The sequence below is a fragment of the Adiantum capillus-veneris genome, chromosome 18 (genome assembly GCF_014529385.1).
Source record: "Adiantum capillus-veneris isolate H3 chromosome 18, ASM1452938v2, whole genome shotgun sequence".
In the NCBI taxonomy this organism is placed as follows: domain Eukaryota; kingdom Viridiplantae; phylum Streptophyta; class Polypodiopsida; order Polypodiales; family Pteridaceae; genus Adiantum; species Adiantum capillus-veneris.
Genome location: NC_140948.1, coordinates 44,857,971 through 44,873,286, shown reverse-complemented (window position 1 = coordinate 44,873,286; position 15,316 = coordinate 44,857,971). Strand labels below are relative to the sequence as shown.

The window sequence follows — 15,316 nt, the reverse complement described above, 5'->3', positions numbered from 1 at the left end:
AGTGAGACAACTATAATGTAATTAGCCTTACCCCCCCCCCCCCCCCCCCCCCCCCCCCTCTTCCAATTACTGATTTATGGCATTTTGCGTGTGTCAATGAAGTGGCCATTTAAATTTGCAAGAAATTATAGATGACCCTCCTCCCTGTGGGGGGTACCTGAGGGCTCCCATTATTTGGATGTAAAGGAGGATTTGGCACGCCTTTCACAGTCAGTGGTTGATGCCCATAACCAAAAAATCAAATGTGTTATGGTGGCCGCTATAGAAATCTCTTCATCAACCTCTTCTTTGCACAATACCGCTCTATCCCCGTCCTCTTGTTTAGCAACTTCTTCCTTGAAGTCCTATCCCTACCTCTCCTTCAACCCCTCCAATGGCTCTTTGCCTCATTTGCATGGCCACCAAGAAGGTCTTTTCCCGCCCTCTTCAAAAATGAATTTGTGGCTTCTTGGGGTTAGGGGAGGTGGAAACCTTGTCGATCATGAATGGCTTGATCGATCACTTCTTGGTGACTATGGTTTTGATACCCTCCAGCTTGGAAAGGACGTAGTTGCCAGTAGTAGTGGGAATCTTTATCGGGCAAGCATGGGGTGGAGTCCCTTGGTTCCAAGTTGGAGATCAGCCTCGAGCAATTGCTCCGTTCTCTTTTGCAATGCTGCTTGTGCGGAGTGGCCTAACCCTTGGTCCTACACAAAAAAGTTTCAAATGCCATAGGTCTCCAAGGATACTTTGGTGGCAAGTTCTTCAACCCCCTTGTGTTTCACGATGAATTGAAGAATGGAAAGTACAGTCCCACCTACTCTGAGTTGGAGAGGTTAAAGCTCGCAGAGACAAAGCATGCTCTCCCTGCCATGGTTTCTATGCTCTGAAGTCCATTCCAGTTAGATCTTCGCTCGTGTTCTACTTTGCTCGAAAAATATCGCTCACGCTATTGTAAGACTGGCCATTGATACCTTGGTTTGTCTTGGTCAGAATGGTGTGGTGGAGTTTTCTGAGACTTAACTCTCCATTGCTTGATTGGTTTTACAGTCAGCGAAGAAGATAAATGCTCCTTTTTCTTCTAGATCCATTTCGTGTTAGGTTCCTTGGTCGGCTCGTCTTTGTGTTTTGAACCTTGGAACCGCGTCTTTGGTTTTGTTGATGGTGTTTTGGGCATCGAGATTTGAATCGGCTTGTCCTTAAGCTATGCATTTGGTACCCAATTTTTCCTGACTCCTTGCATGCTACTTGTAGCATTTTCTTATCTATAGGATGGAGTAGATTGACTGTTTTGTGATTTACCCTGCTGGTAACCTACCTTCCATTCCTGCTTGCTTGGTGCAATTGGAACAATGAGTTGTCCGCCTTTAGGTGATAGCTTGAGATGATTTGTATCCCAATCTAGTACTGCCTTGTATGTCTGTATCCATGAGATTCCAAGAATTATTGTCTCATTCATGTGTTCATCTGGTAAGCGTACAAACTGATGAGGACATGAACATCCATGTATTATCACATTTAAGATGACTACTCCCAATGTTGGTGTTGGGTTCTTGTTGCATTCTTTGATAGTCACTATTCCTGCTATCAAAGACTGACTTGCTGCTTTCTTGTATGTGAAATAATTGACCGCATTAACTCGAGCTCCTGTATTGGCCAATGCATTTGTGCTATGATTGTTGAGTTGTAATTTGAGGCGAAGGTCAATTCCATCTAACCATTCATCATCTGTTGACACTGCATCTTTCGGCAATTCCCATTGTCGATCATCTATTTCCATTGTGTTGATGGGAATACGTATTTGTTGATTCTTGAGAGCAGCTTTCCTTTTGAGTACTCAAAGTCGAGCTTCGTTTGGGATTCATCAATAACCTAGTCATTTTATCTTCCTTTGCTTAGTTGCATGCATCCTTTCTAGCAATTCTTTGGTTAGTGGCAGATTGTACTTCTTTAAACGACATCCAATTTTGACTCATTTGGAGTCAATTTGACTTCCTATGTCAAATTTAACACTTTGTAGCCTTCGAGCAGTTTTTTGCTTTCTGAGGGCTTGCCTTGATTGATTTTATGAAACCAACCATATACATTGTGTATAGAACCTAGTCCATAAGCTGTCTGTGGAGTCATAATCCAATTCTGGTATCGGCCAAAAACCTAGCTTTTCTACTTCGGACCTCCTCGACCCTTGCCGAATGGTCAACTGTTGATATAAAAGTGTTCTATTCTGTTGGGGCATGCTATAGTTCAAATCTCATCCAATTCGGTTGAGCTCACAGGCCGTTATGGTCGATTTTTGGTCGTAGGTCTTCGTGCATTGCTCGGATTCTAGGCTTTTTTCAAGGGGTTTAGACTAGCTACCGGCCGTACAAAATGGATCATTAATAAGTATATAACTTACCCATCATGTCTCGTGTGAGACGGCACTGAAAACAGGTGATTGTGGACTCCGGAAAATATGCGCGAAGAGGGTCGAAAAGCTCTCTCTCCAAAGGCAACAAGTGGAAATGAGGTGATTTTAGCCTACCTTGGGTATCTATACTCGGACTTCCCAAACCTTTTTTACTTAAGTTCCCCTGTTAGTCCTACTAGGCCATGAAATTTATGTTAAACTCAAAAATTTCCCCAATTGGATTCCTTTAGCTCATTCTTCAAGAATTCTGCAAAAGTAGGTATGGCCGCCTAATTTAGGCTTCCCGCTTTCATCTGCCGATTTGATTGAATTTTTTTTTCCTTGTCTGTCTTTTATTTTTGATTATTAGTATATCTTCCGTTTTTCCATCTGAGCTCCTTTGCTATTTTTTTTTAATTTTTGACGTGTTTACTGAGAAAATCAAAGAAAATAACAAAATACGCTAAAAAAGCAAAGTGAAAATCCAATAACTAAGAAAATCCATTGAAAAACATAGATTTATTGTTTTTTGTTGGATTTCTCTATTTTTAAGTCTCAATATAAAGAAAAATGATGAAAAATAACCAAACACGATTATGTTTTGATGATTTTCTGATAGTATATACACTATTTACACTCATTGAGATGATATTATCAGTTAATTTTCCATGTTGATGATTTATAAGGGCATTATTAGATAATTTTGTAAAAAATCACACGTTAACATCAAACTTTTTCCTCCCTCTTCAAGCATTGCCCTTAATTACTTAGTTCTCTTCCACCCCTCCTAGATGGCGTACTCCGGGACGACTGTGTGCATGGGTTGGAGAATTGTGTCTATGCATAGCCTTGGTTGGCTCTACCATGCTTTGAAGTTCAATGCAGTTCAAACCAATATGCTGTGCAAGAGCTGGGTCTTGAGTAATTAACTCAAGGGTTTTGGATGTCGAGGCTTTCTGCTGCTGTCTACCAAAGAGCAAATCTTGTAACTTGTGTGCTCCCTGCTTGATTGTACCATCAGGGTGCTTTAGCATGCTGATTTCCAGAGCTGTTGGTATCACTTTTGACTGTTGTCGAGCTTTTACCCACCATCGATACCTTGGTTTGTCTTGGTTAGAATGGTGTGGTGGAATTTTTTGAGACTTAACTTTCCATTCCTTGATTGGTTTTACAGTCTGCGAAGAAGATAAATGCTCCTTTTTCTTCCAAATCCATTTTGTGTTAGGTTCCTTGCCCGAAGATGCTCGTCTTTGTGTTTTGAACCTTGGAACCGTCTTTGGTTTTGTCGATGGTGTCTTGGGCACTGAGATTTGAATCGGCTTGTCCTTAAGCTGTGCTTTTGGTACCCAAAGTTTCCTGACTCCTTGCATGCTACGTGTAGCATTTGCTTGTCTATAGGATGGAGAAGATTGATTGCTTCATGATTTACCCTACTGGTAACCTACCTTCCATTCCTCCTTGCTTGGTGCAATTGGGACAATGAGTTGTCCACCTTTAGGGGATAGCTTGAGATGATTTGTATCCCAATCTAGTACTGCGTTGTACTTCCACATCCATGAGATTCCAAGAATCATTTTCTCATTCATGTGTTCATTTGGTAAGCATACAAATTGATGATGACATGAACATCCATGTACTATAACATTTAACTTGACTACTCCCAATGTTGGTGTTGGGTTCTTGTTGCATCCTTTGATAGTCGCTATTCCTGCTATCAAAGACTGACTTGTTGCTTTCTGGTATGTGGAATAATTGAATGCATTTACTCAAGCTCCTGTATTGATCAATGCATTTGTGCTATGACTGTTGAGTTGTACTTTGATGCGAAGGTCCATTCCATCTAGCCATTCATCATCTGTTGACATTGCATATTTCGGCAATTCCCATTGTCAGTCATGTATTTCGAGTGTGTTGATGGGAATAGGCATTTGTTGATTCTTAAGAGCATCTTTCCTTTTGAGTACTCAAAGCCGAGATTCCTCCTAGGCTTCATCAATAGCCTATTGTCATTTTATCTTCCTTTGCTTAGCTGCATGTATCCTTTCTAGCAATTCATTGGTTAGTGGCAGATTATACTTCTTTAAACGACATCCATTAATCCAATTAGCCATTGGTTCACCATCTAGGGTGGACAACTTAATTGCTTCACTTGGAGATACATCCTCAATGATAAACGGTCCGTTTCCTTTTTTCTTGAACTTGGGAATGTGTTGCTTAAGGGAATAGATTAAAACTAACTCCCCTTTTTTGAAGATTTTTGTGATTAGATGGGAATCAAAAAATTGTTTTTGTTTTTGCTTTTGTGCATAGATGTGAGATAGAGCAGTTAGTCTTTGCTCATCTAGCTTATCTAAATCTTTAAGTCTCTCTGACAATTTATGTCCAGTCCAGTCAAGATCCTTAGCTACCCTTAGTGTCGACAATAGAAATTCTATTGGCAGTATGGCATCAAGACCATAAACAAGGTTAAAGGGTATAGCATTTAAAGTTGTTTTGAATGAATCTCGATAAGCTCATAGAGCTGCATAGAGATTCATTTCCTAGTCTGCTCCTCCTGAACTAACCACTTTAGTCAATACCGAGCTAAGAATTTTATTCGTATGCTTAGCTTGTTCATTTGCTTGTGGGTGATAGCGAGTTGATTTATTATGGATGACCATAAATTCATTAAGTAGATACTCAATTACCTCATTGAGGAAATGAGTTCCCCTATCACTGACAATTTCTATAGGCAGCCCATATCTTATGAATACATAATCATATAAGAATGTGGAAGTGGTTCTAGCATCATTCTTTTGAGTTGCTTTAGCCTCAGCCCACTTGGTCAAATAGTTCGTAGCTACAATGATATATTGAGCTTAGGTTCTATAAGCAAGTGGTTGTATTGGCCCAAGAAAATCTATACCCCATTTTGCGAAAGCTCTAGCCCCCAGCATTGGTCTTAAGAGCATGCTATCTACACGTGTTGGCATTTTGCTCGTTGACAAGCACCACACCTTCGAACATACTCTTTGGAATTTTCAAAAAGTGTTGGCCACCATATGCCTGCCATTAAGATTGCTCTTGCGTTGGTCTCACTAGAAAAGTGATTTCCAGCTAATCCAGCATGTGCTTGTTCTATAATTGGAATATATTTGTCTTCATTTGCACAAAGATGCAGATGTTGGTCCTTACCTCTCTAATACAATTGGTTTCCAATAAGAGCATAGTCTCTTGCTTCTATTTCAATTGCTCTTTCATGGAGTTTACTCATATCCTCAGGAAATGTTCGGCTTGATAAGTAAGTAACTAGATAGTTACTCCACTAAGGAACATGTAACATTTGGAACAATGTGACATGAGGTATGGGTGTCTGTTTTTGACATCGAGGGAAATCCTTTACAAAAGAGCGAACATCACTCCTCATAGTTGGCCAAAATACTCTAAGTCTCAAAATTCGTCGCATAGTTTGATCTTCCGCAAAGTGAAGTCCTACTATGGTAATGTGTGCTTGACTTAGGTATTGGGTTTTCTCTTCAGGATTAATGCATAAGAGCAATATTCCATCTTGATTTCTTTTGTATAGCCTACCAGCTAGTAATTGATACATAGCCAATTGCTCGATTAATCCGATTGTAATAGGAAGTGGTATTTATGAATCCACTTGAGCTATGGTCATCAATGATACCATATTGTTCGACCATCAAGGTATCTTTTCCACGGAGGACAAATTATAGGCATCTGGTAGATCATCGTCTACTTCTTTAAATGATTCCCCTGAAACAATCCTTGACAGATGATATGCTCTTTGATGAGTAGTGCCGTTTTTTACAACCACAGAGAGATCAAATTCCAAAAGAATGATGAACCATCTCACTATTCTTCTTGTGCTGCATGGCTTGTTGACCAAGTACAATAAGGCTTGGTGGTCCTCCACAAAGAACACAAATTTGTTTGCTAATAGGTAGTGTCTATACCTTTTTACGACATAGATCATTCCTAATACTTCTCTTTTGGTGGTGGTATAATTCGTTTCCGCCATATTCAACTATCGGCTAGCATACAAAATAGGTAAATTAATTTTTCCGTGTCTTGGTTGGGCGAGTATACACGCAATGGAAAAATTGGAAGCATCTACATGTATGTGGAATATCTTATTTGGTGCTTTCAATATTGGAGCTGAGGTGAGAGCTTTCTTAGGCTTCATGAAGGATTCTTCACATGCCTCAATCCACTCAAAGTGTGTAATCAAGCTACACATGGGTTTTGCAATTATAGCGTACATGTAAATGAATTGTCTCTAATATCCACAATGCCCCATGAAGGCTTGAACTCCCTTGACTGTTGTTGGTCTAGGAAAATTAGCAATGACATGAATTTTGTCTGTATAAGTAGCTATGACATTTTTAGACACTATATGTCCAAGAATTTTTCCTTGTCTACCCATGAATGTGCACTTTTAAGGATTTAAGCAAATCCTATAAAGTCTACATTTTTCGAAAACCTTTTTGAGGTGTTCAAAATGATCAGCCTGGATTGATGAATGTACGTATAGATCATCCATATATACTTCCAATAATTTCCTAAGATATTGTTTAAAATCATGGCTCATCAATCTTTGAAAGGTGGCAGGAGCATTAGTTAACCCAAAAGGCATAACCCGATAGGCAAAAATACCCCATTTCCTTGCAAAAGCAGTTTTATGTTGATCTTTTGGGTCAACCAAAAGTTGATTGTATCCCAAAAATCCATCTAAAAAGCTGTAATATTCTTTACGTGCAACTCGTTCTAAAACATACTCAATGATTGGAAGAGGAAAGTTGTCTCTAATGGTAGATGCATTCACTTTCTTGAGGTTGACACACACGTAATTTTCCATTTTTCTTGGGTACTACCACAATTGAAGACGCCCAATCTATGTGTTCAATTTCATAAATGAATTCAGCTTCCTTTAGTTTTTCAATCTCTTCTTTGATCTTCCTAGCAAATGTTTCATTGTATGTGTATGTCCTTTGTCTACTTGGTTTCTCATCATCTCTCATGGGTATGATATGTTGATACATTTCTGGGTCAACACCCTTGAGATCCTTGTAAGACCAAGCAAAGATATCTCGGTATTCTTTTAGTAAGCTTAACAGAAGCTCTTCTCTTCTTCTGTTAGGTCATTTGCAATGTAGGCAGGCCTAGGCTCTTCTCTTGGTTCAGCCAGATCTATCTTTTTTGCATTTTCCAGTCCTTCGTAGGACTCGCCCTATTTTCGTAGGTCTCTAACAGGTTGTTCGACTATGATTTTCCAATCTTGGAGAGTATATTTCTAGTAATGGGATGGAACACTCATTACATCTTTACCCTCTTCTTCAGTGGTTTCCATTTTAGTTGTATATATCTCCTTTAGAGCTTTTTTCACCTCTTGATACTTCTTTTTCCGCTCAACTCGTGTCATGGTTGACTCCTTGTCCTGCTTTTTTGGTTTCGCTTGAGTTTCTTTTCTCGCCTTTCTCGATGTTTTTGACATTTCTGAATTTTTGTTTGAAGGATATCTACCAGTGATTTTGTCCTTGACACAATCATGTGCATCTATATGCATCAGGAACTGTGCTCTACTGGAGACTAATGGAATAGGTCTAGGTTTCCCATTTCTGATGTCTCTTTTTCATCTATACCATTTTTTTCTTTTCGATTTCTAGTTAGAAAAGTCAAAAAAAAAAAATCTCCCCTCCTTTCATGAGTAGCTTAGCTCTCACACGTTCTTTTTCCGACTTCGAATCATCTGAGGTAGTTGAATGTTCTTCTAACTCATCTGTTGCATCGTAGTAGAGGTCTGAAAAGACTTGTTGAGCTCTCATCAAGTCCTTAGTTTCCTAAATTTCATCTTCAATGCAAAGGGTTGAAATCATTTGTATGGGAATTATTTCATAGCCGTCCTCATTGCAAAATTGAGTAGGCATAGATGTATTCACACATACATCCATTGTTGCTAAAATTTGAGTCCACTTAAATGGCTCAAACAAATGCTCTGGAAAGGGTTCAGGTACTTAGGCTTCATCCGTGTAATCCCTTTCTAAGATACATTCTTCTCATTTTAAGATTCCTTTTTGAATTTCTACACATCCATATAGGAGTGTCTTTGTTCAACCAAGATGGGAGCTTAGTTTCAGCCGAAGAGACTGAATCAAACTCTTGTATGGGCGTTTTCATCATGTCTCTATAAGTGTGATCTTTTAGATTAACCCTCATTATCGATCCCACTTGCTTCAAGTACAGATAATTGTTTCCCCAATCTTGGACGAGTTGTACTTGTCGCATGAAGCGTCTTCCCAATATGATTTTGTAATTCAGTTTCTTCCCAAAGTCTACTATGGCAAAAATTTGTTGATATTCAATCCCATGGGAATTAACTAACACTTTTTCAAGCAATCCCAATGGTCTTTCAATGTGTCCATCAGCCAATTGCAATTTCATTCGAGTTTTTTAATGGTTGGCTGTCCCTAGGATTCTCATACTGCTTTTGTCGCTATGGCTATGCCTGCCCCACTATCCAATATTGCCATGATTTCAATGTCATTATATTTCACTGTATCTGATCTTTCTCTCTTTATCTGGCACCTGCAAAAAGTGCATAGTAACTCTGTTTTTGAGCTCTACTATGGACTAGCCTACAAATCTCCAAGTCAGGTTGCTGATCACTGGCCCAAAAATCTTCGTTCGCCAAGTGAAGAACCCTGTGTAGAACACTCCTCAAATGCCAACATATTATGTGAAGGATAGAACATGCATTAGGTGTAGAAGCCATAGAGGACTTCCTTGGAAGGTTGACCACTGATATCGTAGCATAAACCTTTATTACCCTTGAGGAATGACATCCACAGGGCGCCTGCTATGCGAGCTTGCTCTTGCTCATGAAAAACTTTGATGCAGGTGAGCAGCATGGTGGGTTTCCAAGCCCATGGGAATTTCCCCTTTAAAGCATGTAGTTCAATTCCTAGTTTGCATGGGTAGTTTGCATGCCTAAAGCTATATGTAAAGGCTTTCTTCATAATCAATCAATAATAGTGTTGTTTTTTCAAGTTGTATCAAGATCTCTTTCTCGTTCTGTTGCTCTTCCTCACCACGCCATGGCCCTAGTGTAGATGCATCCACCCTAGTTGCACCCAACACTGGTATTAGAGCTTTGGTGCTTAGTCTCGAATCAGAGCGCAGGAGCGACCGCTAGCAGAAGAGAGAGAGGTGCAGTCTACCTGCTCTACAAGTAGAGCAAAACTGGCATCATACTGTTCGCCCTGGCTTGAGAAGCAATTTCCAACATTGTAGCCTCTGCCAACTTGTCCTCTTAAGCCTGTTGTGAGAAAAACCATCCACAATGTTGCCGTCGACTTCTGTTATAGAGAACGCAGAGTTTTGTTTTCTTTGGTGTTCACACCATTTTGAAAATAGCGGTCAACTTGCATTATTCAACCAAGAGGACCATCCCACTCTTAAAAGGTCTAGCAACTCTACAAGCAAGAGAATGGAGGCAAAGAATCTCCTATTGGATGGCCAACAATCAAACCTATTCACTTATATGGATGCTTGTTAGATATTTTAAACTCCTCTACATGTGCCATGTTTATATTTGGGCAACGATCCTGGTTATTTAGATATTTATGGTAAAGGGACTATTCAATCTTTCCGCTCAATAAAAGTCCTGGCTAGGGTCAAAATCTTTGGATTGTGGAATCATCAAATACCACACACTCTTCTATATCTTGAAGGGCTTCTCAAGTCGGTGTGTGACTCGACCAAGGTCTTGATGACAGTGGTGATTAAGCTCAAATCAAAGCGTTGTTGTGGTTATCAAAAGCTTAACGACAAGGACAAGGAAAGCGGGTTTTCTACCATGACCAATAATTCGGAGTTGAAGATTCATACATGGCATCAAACATCGACAAGATTCCCAGTGGCGGTGACCACTTTACATCATCAGTTAGACAATATTTTCATGATGAGTGTTCTAGATTTCTCATGTTTTGTTTCTCAACATAATCATATACTTTCTAGTTCAAGCCGCCTTTTACATTATTTTTTTGCTAGTTATTTAATGCTTGTTAGTTATCATCATATCAAAATTTGTACGGGTTATAGAGAGTGCCACGCCAATCAAGTGGTAAGACCTCCCAAAATTATTTTTTCTCATCCCATTTTTGTTGCATTTTCATGAGGTTATTGGGTACACCTTAAACCCAAGGTTTGGCAGTGAACCAAAACCTCCATTTTTGATAGCTACATTTTTTATCTTCACCCTATCTGTTCAAAGGGGGGTTCTACTATCATAGCACCAGGTTATGGATACACCAAAAATCCTTGGTTGTGAGAGAACCTAAAACTCACGGTTGACGAGTATACCAAAAACTCAAGGTATCATGAGAGTGGTCTTTCTGTCTCGAGTCCATTTCAGTAGTTCGGGCTTGAGGGGGGGATTGTTGGGTTTACAAGCCCATGGGAATTACCCCTTTAAAGCATGTAGTTCAATTCCTAGTTTGCATGGGTAGTTTGCATGCCTAAAGCTACATGTAAAGTCTTTCTTCATAATCAATCAATAATAGTGTTGTTTTTTCAAGTTGTTCGAGATCTCTTTCTCTCTCTTTCTTGTTCTGCTGCTCTTCCTCACCATGCCATGGCCCTACTGCGGCTGCATCCACTCTAGCTGCACCCAACACAGCATTCGAAAATTTTTATAAAGCATCGTACATGACAAATCAGGTAGACTTTTGAAGGATTCCATGGATCCCATTAGGGTTTTCACCATGTATTCTTCTGTCGGTGGTCCCTTTTTTGGAGCTGGCAGTCTTGGGTAGTTTAGCCATGTTGGCCACTTCTTCATTATTGCCTCATGTGCTTGCCAAGTCCTTACTCTTGGTACATGACAAAAAGTGGGATCCTTTTGTAGTGTAGTATGTGCTCTTGTGAACAGAATCAGATACCTTGGGTTCTTATTCAACTAGCTCAGGCTCCACTTTGGGTGGTCTTCATCTACGCCTTCCACTTGCATGTTTTTGTAAAGCCTCTCTTTGACTTTAAGAAACTCTGCCTTTATCAAACCATATGGTAGGGATTGTTGATGCCATTGTGCATTGATTTGATTGGGAGTGGGTCTGTTAACCTGTGGAAAACCAAGCTTCCTTTGGCCTTTGAGGTTTATAGGTACCCACTTTGCAGGGTCCTTGCCTTGAGCTTTGCGGCTGGGTTCGTAGGAGTGCTTTTCTCTTTCAAACCTGGCATGTTTCAGTTGGGGCTCCTCTTCATGTGTTTCCATGGCTTTTCTTTTCATCTCTTTCCTTCGGAATCTTTTTTCCTCATTGTCAGAGCTTTCACTACCTCTTGGTAGATCTTGTGGCTCGACAAGGATGCTTCTGCGGACACTATCCAAGTTTCTAATTTGGGACAGGTGGCAAGTTGTCTGCCATGTCGATCGTATGGTAGTAAATTCTTGTGATAATATTTGGTGCTCCCATATATGTTATTTTCCCCTCTTTCTTTGTCCCTTTTAGTGTGTTCAACACGTACTAGGCATGGCCGATTGGTTGCCTAGTTTTCAACTTTACAACTTGTGTAAAAGTGGTCGCAACCGCATGATTGGGTGTCATGTACCTTGGCGGTCTCTTGGCGAGGAAGTGGAAGTGTTGGTGGTACAATCTTGCTAGTTCTTCTACCTGTTTTTGGATGAGATCGGCAAATGTCGCTGCAACGGTTTCCTTGGTGAAAGTCCCTGTTGTTTTTTTGTCTCTTGCTCTAATGGTCATTCCTTTTGTTGGCAGTTTGAGAGCTTCGGCGACTATCTCTTTTGTAACTACTTCGACTTTGTTCCCCTGTGGTCAAACATCTGGGCAGTTCCATCTTCTTTGATTGTGGACAAGAGCTCATAAGCTTTTTGGAAATCCACTCCACATGGCTCTTGTTCATAAAACTCTCTGAGCCCCAGCCTTCCGTTGGCTTCATTGGTCTCGGGCATTGCAGCGACATCATAGACTTATTTTGGTACAAGTTTCAGTTCTACCTGATGTCCTTCTTTGCTTTTGAATCTATCTGTGAACACTGTGGTGTTGTTCTCCTCCAACTGCTCCTTTGACAGATAGGTCGCTTTGGTAGTTTTGAGTGAACTAGGGTCTAGTTGGTATGGTGGTAGCTCTTGCAGCTTCTCCTTTTGTGAGAGCTTCTTCTTGTCCTTCTCTGTATCTTGCATGGCTCCTGTTAAGTGACGAGTGTCAAATTAGCAAAACTAGCAGATTCTTCTCTAAAATGTCCTTCAATCTGAATTGCTGCTAACACCCTTGTGTAATTTAAGTGATATTGAAATTGCATTAATATTTAATTCAGAGGTCGAAGTGAACTCCACGCTCATAAAAATTATTGTGACAAAGTGTTTTAAAAAGAATCGTGTTTTCTCTTTGGCATTTTGATTGATTGCAATGTGTTATGTATTGCTTTAATTAGCACTCCGTCTCCCTTGGAGGCATGAAGGGTTGAAGAGACAAATGGTTGGCAAACTTGGTCAAAATATTTAAGCATGTTGCAACATCAAGAAACTTTGTATGTTGATTGAAAAAGTTCACAGTATCATTTTTTGTTGCCGCTTTACATCATCACCACCATTTTGGTAATTTTCTTACATCAAATTTGTTTGCTCATGAATTTCATTGCATGCGTCTCTCTCTTTTTCCAAGTGCAATATTGCTTGGTGGCATCAACAACATATTTTTCACATTGCTCACATCCACATTGACTACAGTCACATGTTCCCTTTGGCATAGTAGCTAAAGGGAGTTTATATGAGGTGGAAGAGAGAGAGAGAGAGAGAGGAGAGAATGGGTGCATGCAAAGACAAAGCCCAAGTAATACACTGGCTACAAGCTAAAATAGGTCTCATGCAAGAGCACTCTAAGTTGAGAGAGAGAGAGAGAGAGAGAGAGACAGAGAGAGAGAGAGAGAGAGAGAGAGAGAGAGAGAGAGAGAGAGAGAGAGAGAGTATATACATTACAAAAGGGATTCAAGTTGTCAAAACATATAGGAGGCATGAGTTTGTACAACTGACTCTTGCAAGTAACCATCCCACCACCCACATAAGCAATGTAAGTAAAGGCAGAATATTCCATGCAAAATAGCCTTTAATGCTCTTCCTTTAAGTATCCCAGTGTTTGTTGGTCAATCTAGGTTCCCACACATCAAGACTGGGGTGATTAATGTATCAAATAGCTAGCCCTTCATGTGGGGCTCCTAAAAGTGTGCCTGATGACATCTCCACTCTAGCATGGACAAAGCTACATATCCTGAGGTGAGTCTATTAGTGGCGGCATGTGCCATGAAGAAGGGTCCTGCCTACTAGTGAAAGTGAATCCCGGGCACACATAGGAGATGACCATCTCAATTGGTCCTCCTGTTGCTGTAAAAGTGTCTACTCGCTGGACTAATTTGGAGGTGTGGAAGATCATGACCTTGGTCTTCCCAAGGTTCACTACGAGTCCTGTGTGTGTATAGAACTCCATACAACAAGGTGCTCAAAGGGCTATCTAAACCCTCTCGTGACTCTGAGATCAAAACAATGTCATCAGCATATAGCATAATGTGGCCTGGGGTACTTGCTAGCTTAGTTCATTCTCCCCCCATTCATAAGATAAGATGTAATTGGAGCTCTCATCAATGTAGCATCCAAAGAGGGTCAGGAAGAGGGGGCATCCTTGCTTAATACCAATGGTGCTAGCAATAGACTCTAATAGGCCACCTAGACAATGAACTCTCCTAGTCACTCTCTCATAGCTCATAGAGAGGATAGATGGCGCATATAATCTCTGATGGTATTCCTAGACTCTGAATCTTTCAAACATTAGGTAAAATTTGGACTCTCAAAGGGGCCCTATAAAGAGGTTTAACTTTGCCTCTCTTGTCCAAAGTAGGCAACCCGATGAAGTACATAAATGATTTATCAAAACCCTCTTAGCCAGCATAATTGGAAAGATCTTAGAAAGTAGGTTCTAAATCCCCAAACTTTGACAAATTTGGAGTTGAGTTGTAGAATTTATGGCCTCCCCACTAAAGTTGAAATGCAGGGAGAGATTCCATTTATAAGACAGAGTTGTCACAACAAAAATTTAAATCTTTTAGAATATAAGGAATTTGATGGCATGCTATAGATCAATCGATAGGTCCCCATGAGAACACAAAGAAGGGAAGAAGGAAGTATACCTAGATGATAGGGTCCCTATGCGATGGAAAGGCCATCGCATAGGGACTTGGGTCCTATGAGACACATGAGGAGATACACAGTGTGGTTTGGAACTACAACGGGGATCCATGAACACACCCAAAGAGACTTGAGGTGGTGCTGAGAGGACCAAACCTCATTCTCCTGGCAAAGACACATGAGAGCCCAGAGTGGAGTCTATCAAGGATCCATGGTTTTCAGTGAGAATCCTAACATCAAGGGAGTAGTAGCTAGCACACTACACAAGGGTTCAGTGGGGTGGCTATACTCTTTAGACAGGGACTCAAGAGTAGGATACGGCCCACTAACTTTGGATTCACTTTGAATTATCATGGGAGAGGATCATTTACATTGGCCTCTGCTACTTCCTCCCATCAGGATTGAGATCTACTACTACAGAGAGGGAGAGGCATGGGGAGGACATACCATCCCCATACACATGCCTATCAGGTGAGATCATGGAGTACTCTACACTAGGGGGAGTTTTTTGCCATGATATGTTGTGATCAATGTGAGACATATGAAATAGAGGACCAGGTGGCACTTCACATCATACATAACAAAATTTCCATGAGAGATTAGCAGACATGGCATGCATCATAGAGTACGACCATCATTTTATCAGATTAGGCTCTTAGCACCATCTTGTTATTTATAATGAGTATGGACCTATGGCCCACTTTACGAGGGTTGGCATGTATACCACATGGAGTTATAGCCTAGGGGGAGTATCA

General features: G+C 40.4%; 1 pseudogene; it reads left to right on the top strand.

Annotated features, from left to right (window-relative positions):
- Positions 1 to 249: 249 nt before the first annotated feature.
- On the top strand, positions 250 to 869 carry LOC147435583 (chlorophyll a-b binding protein CP24 10A, chloroplastic pseudogene; annotated as a pseudogene).
- The last annotated feature ends 14,447 nt before the right edge of the window (positions 870 to 15,316 follow it).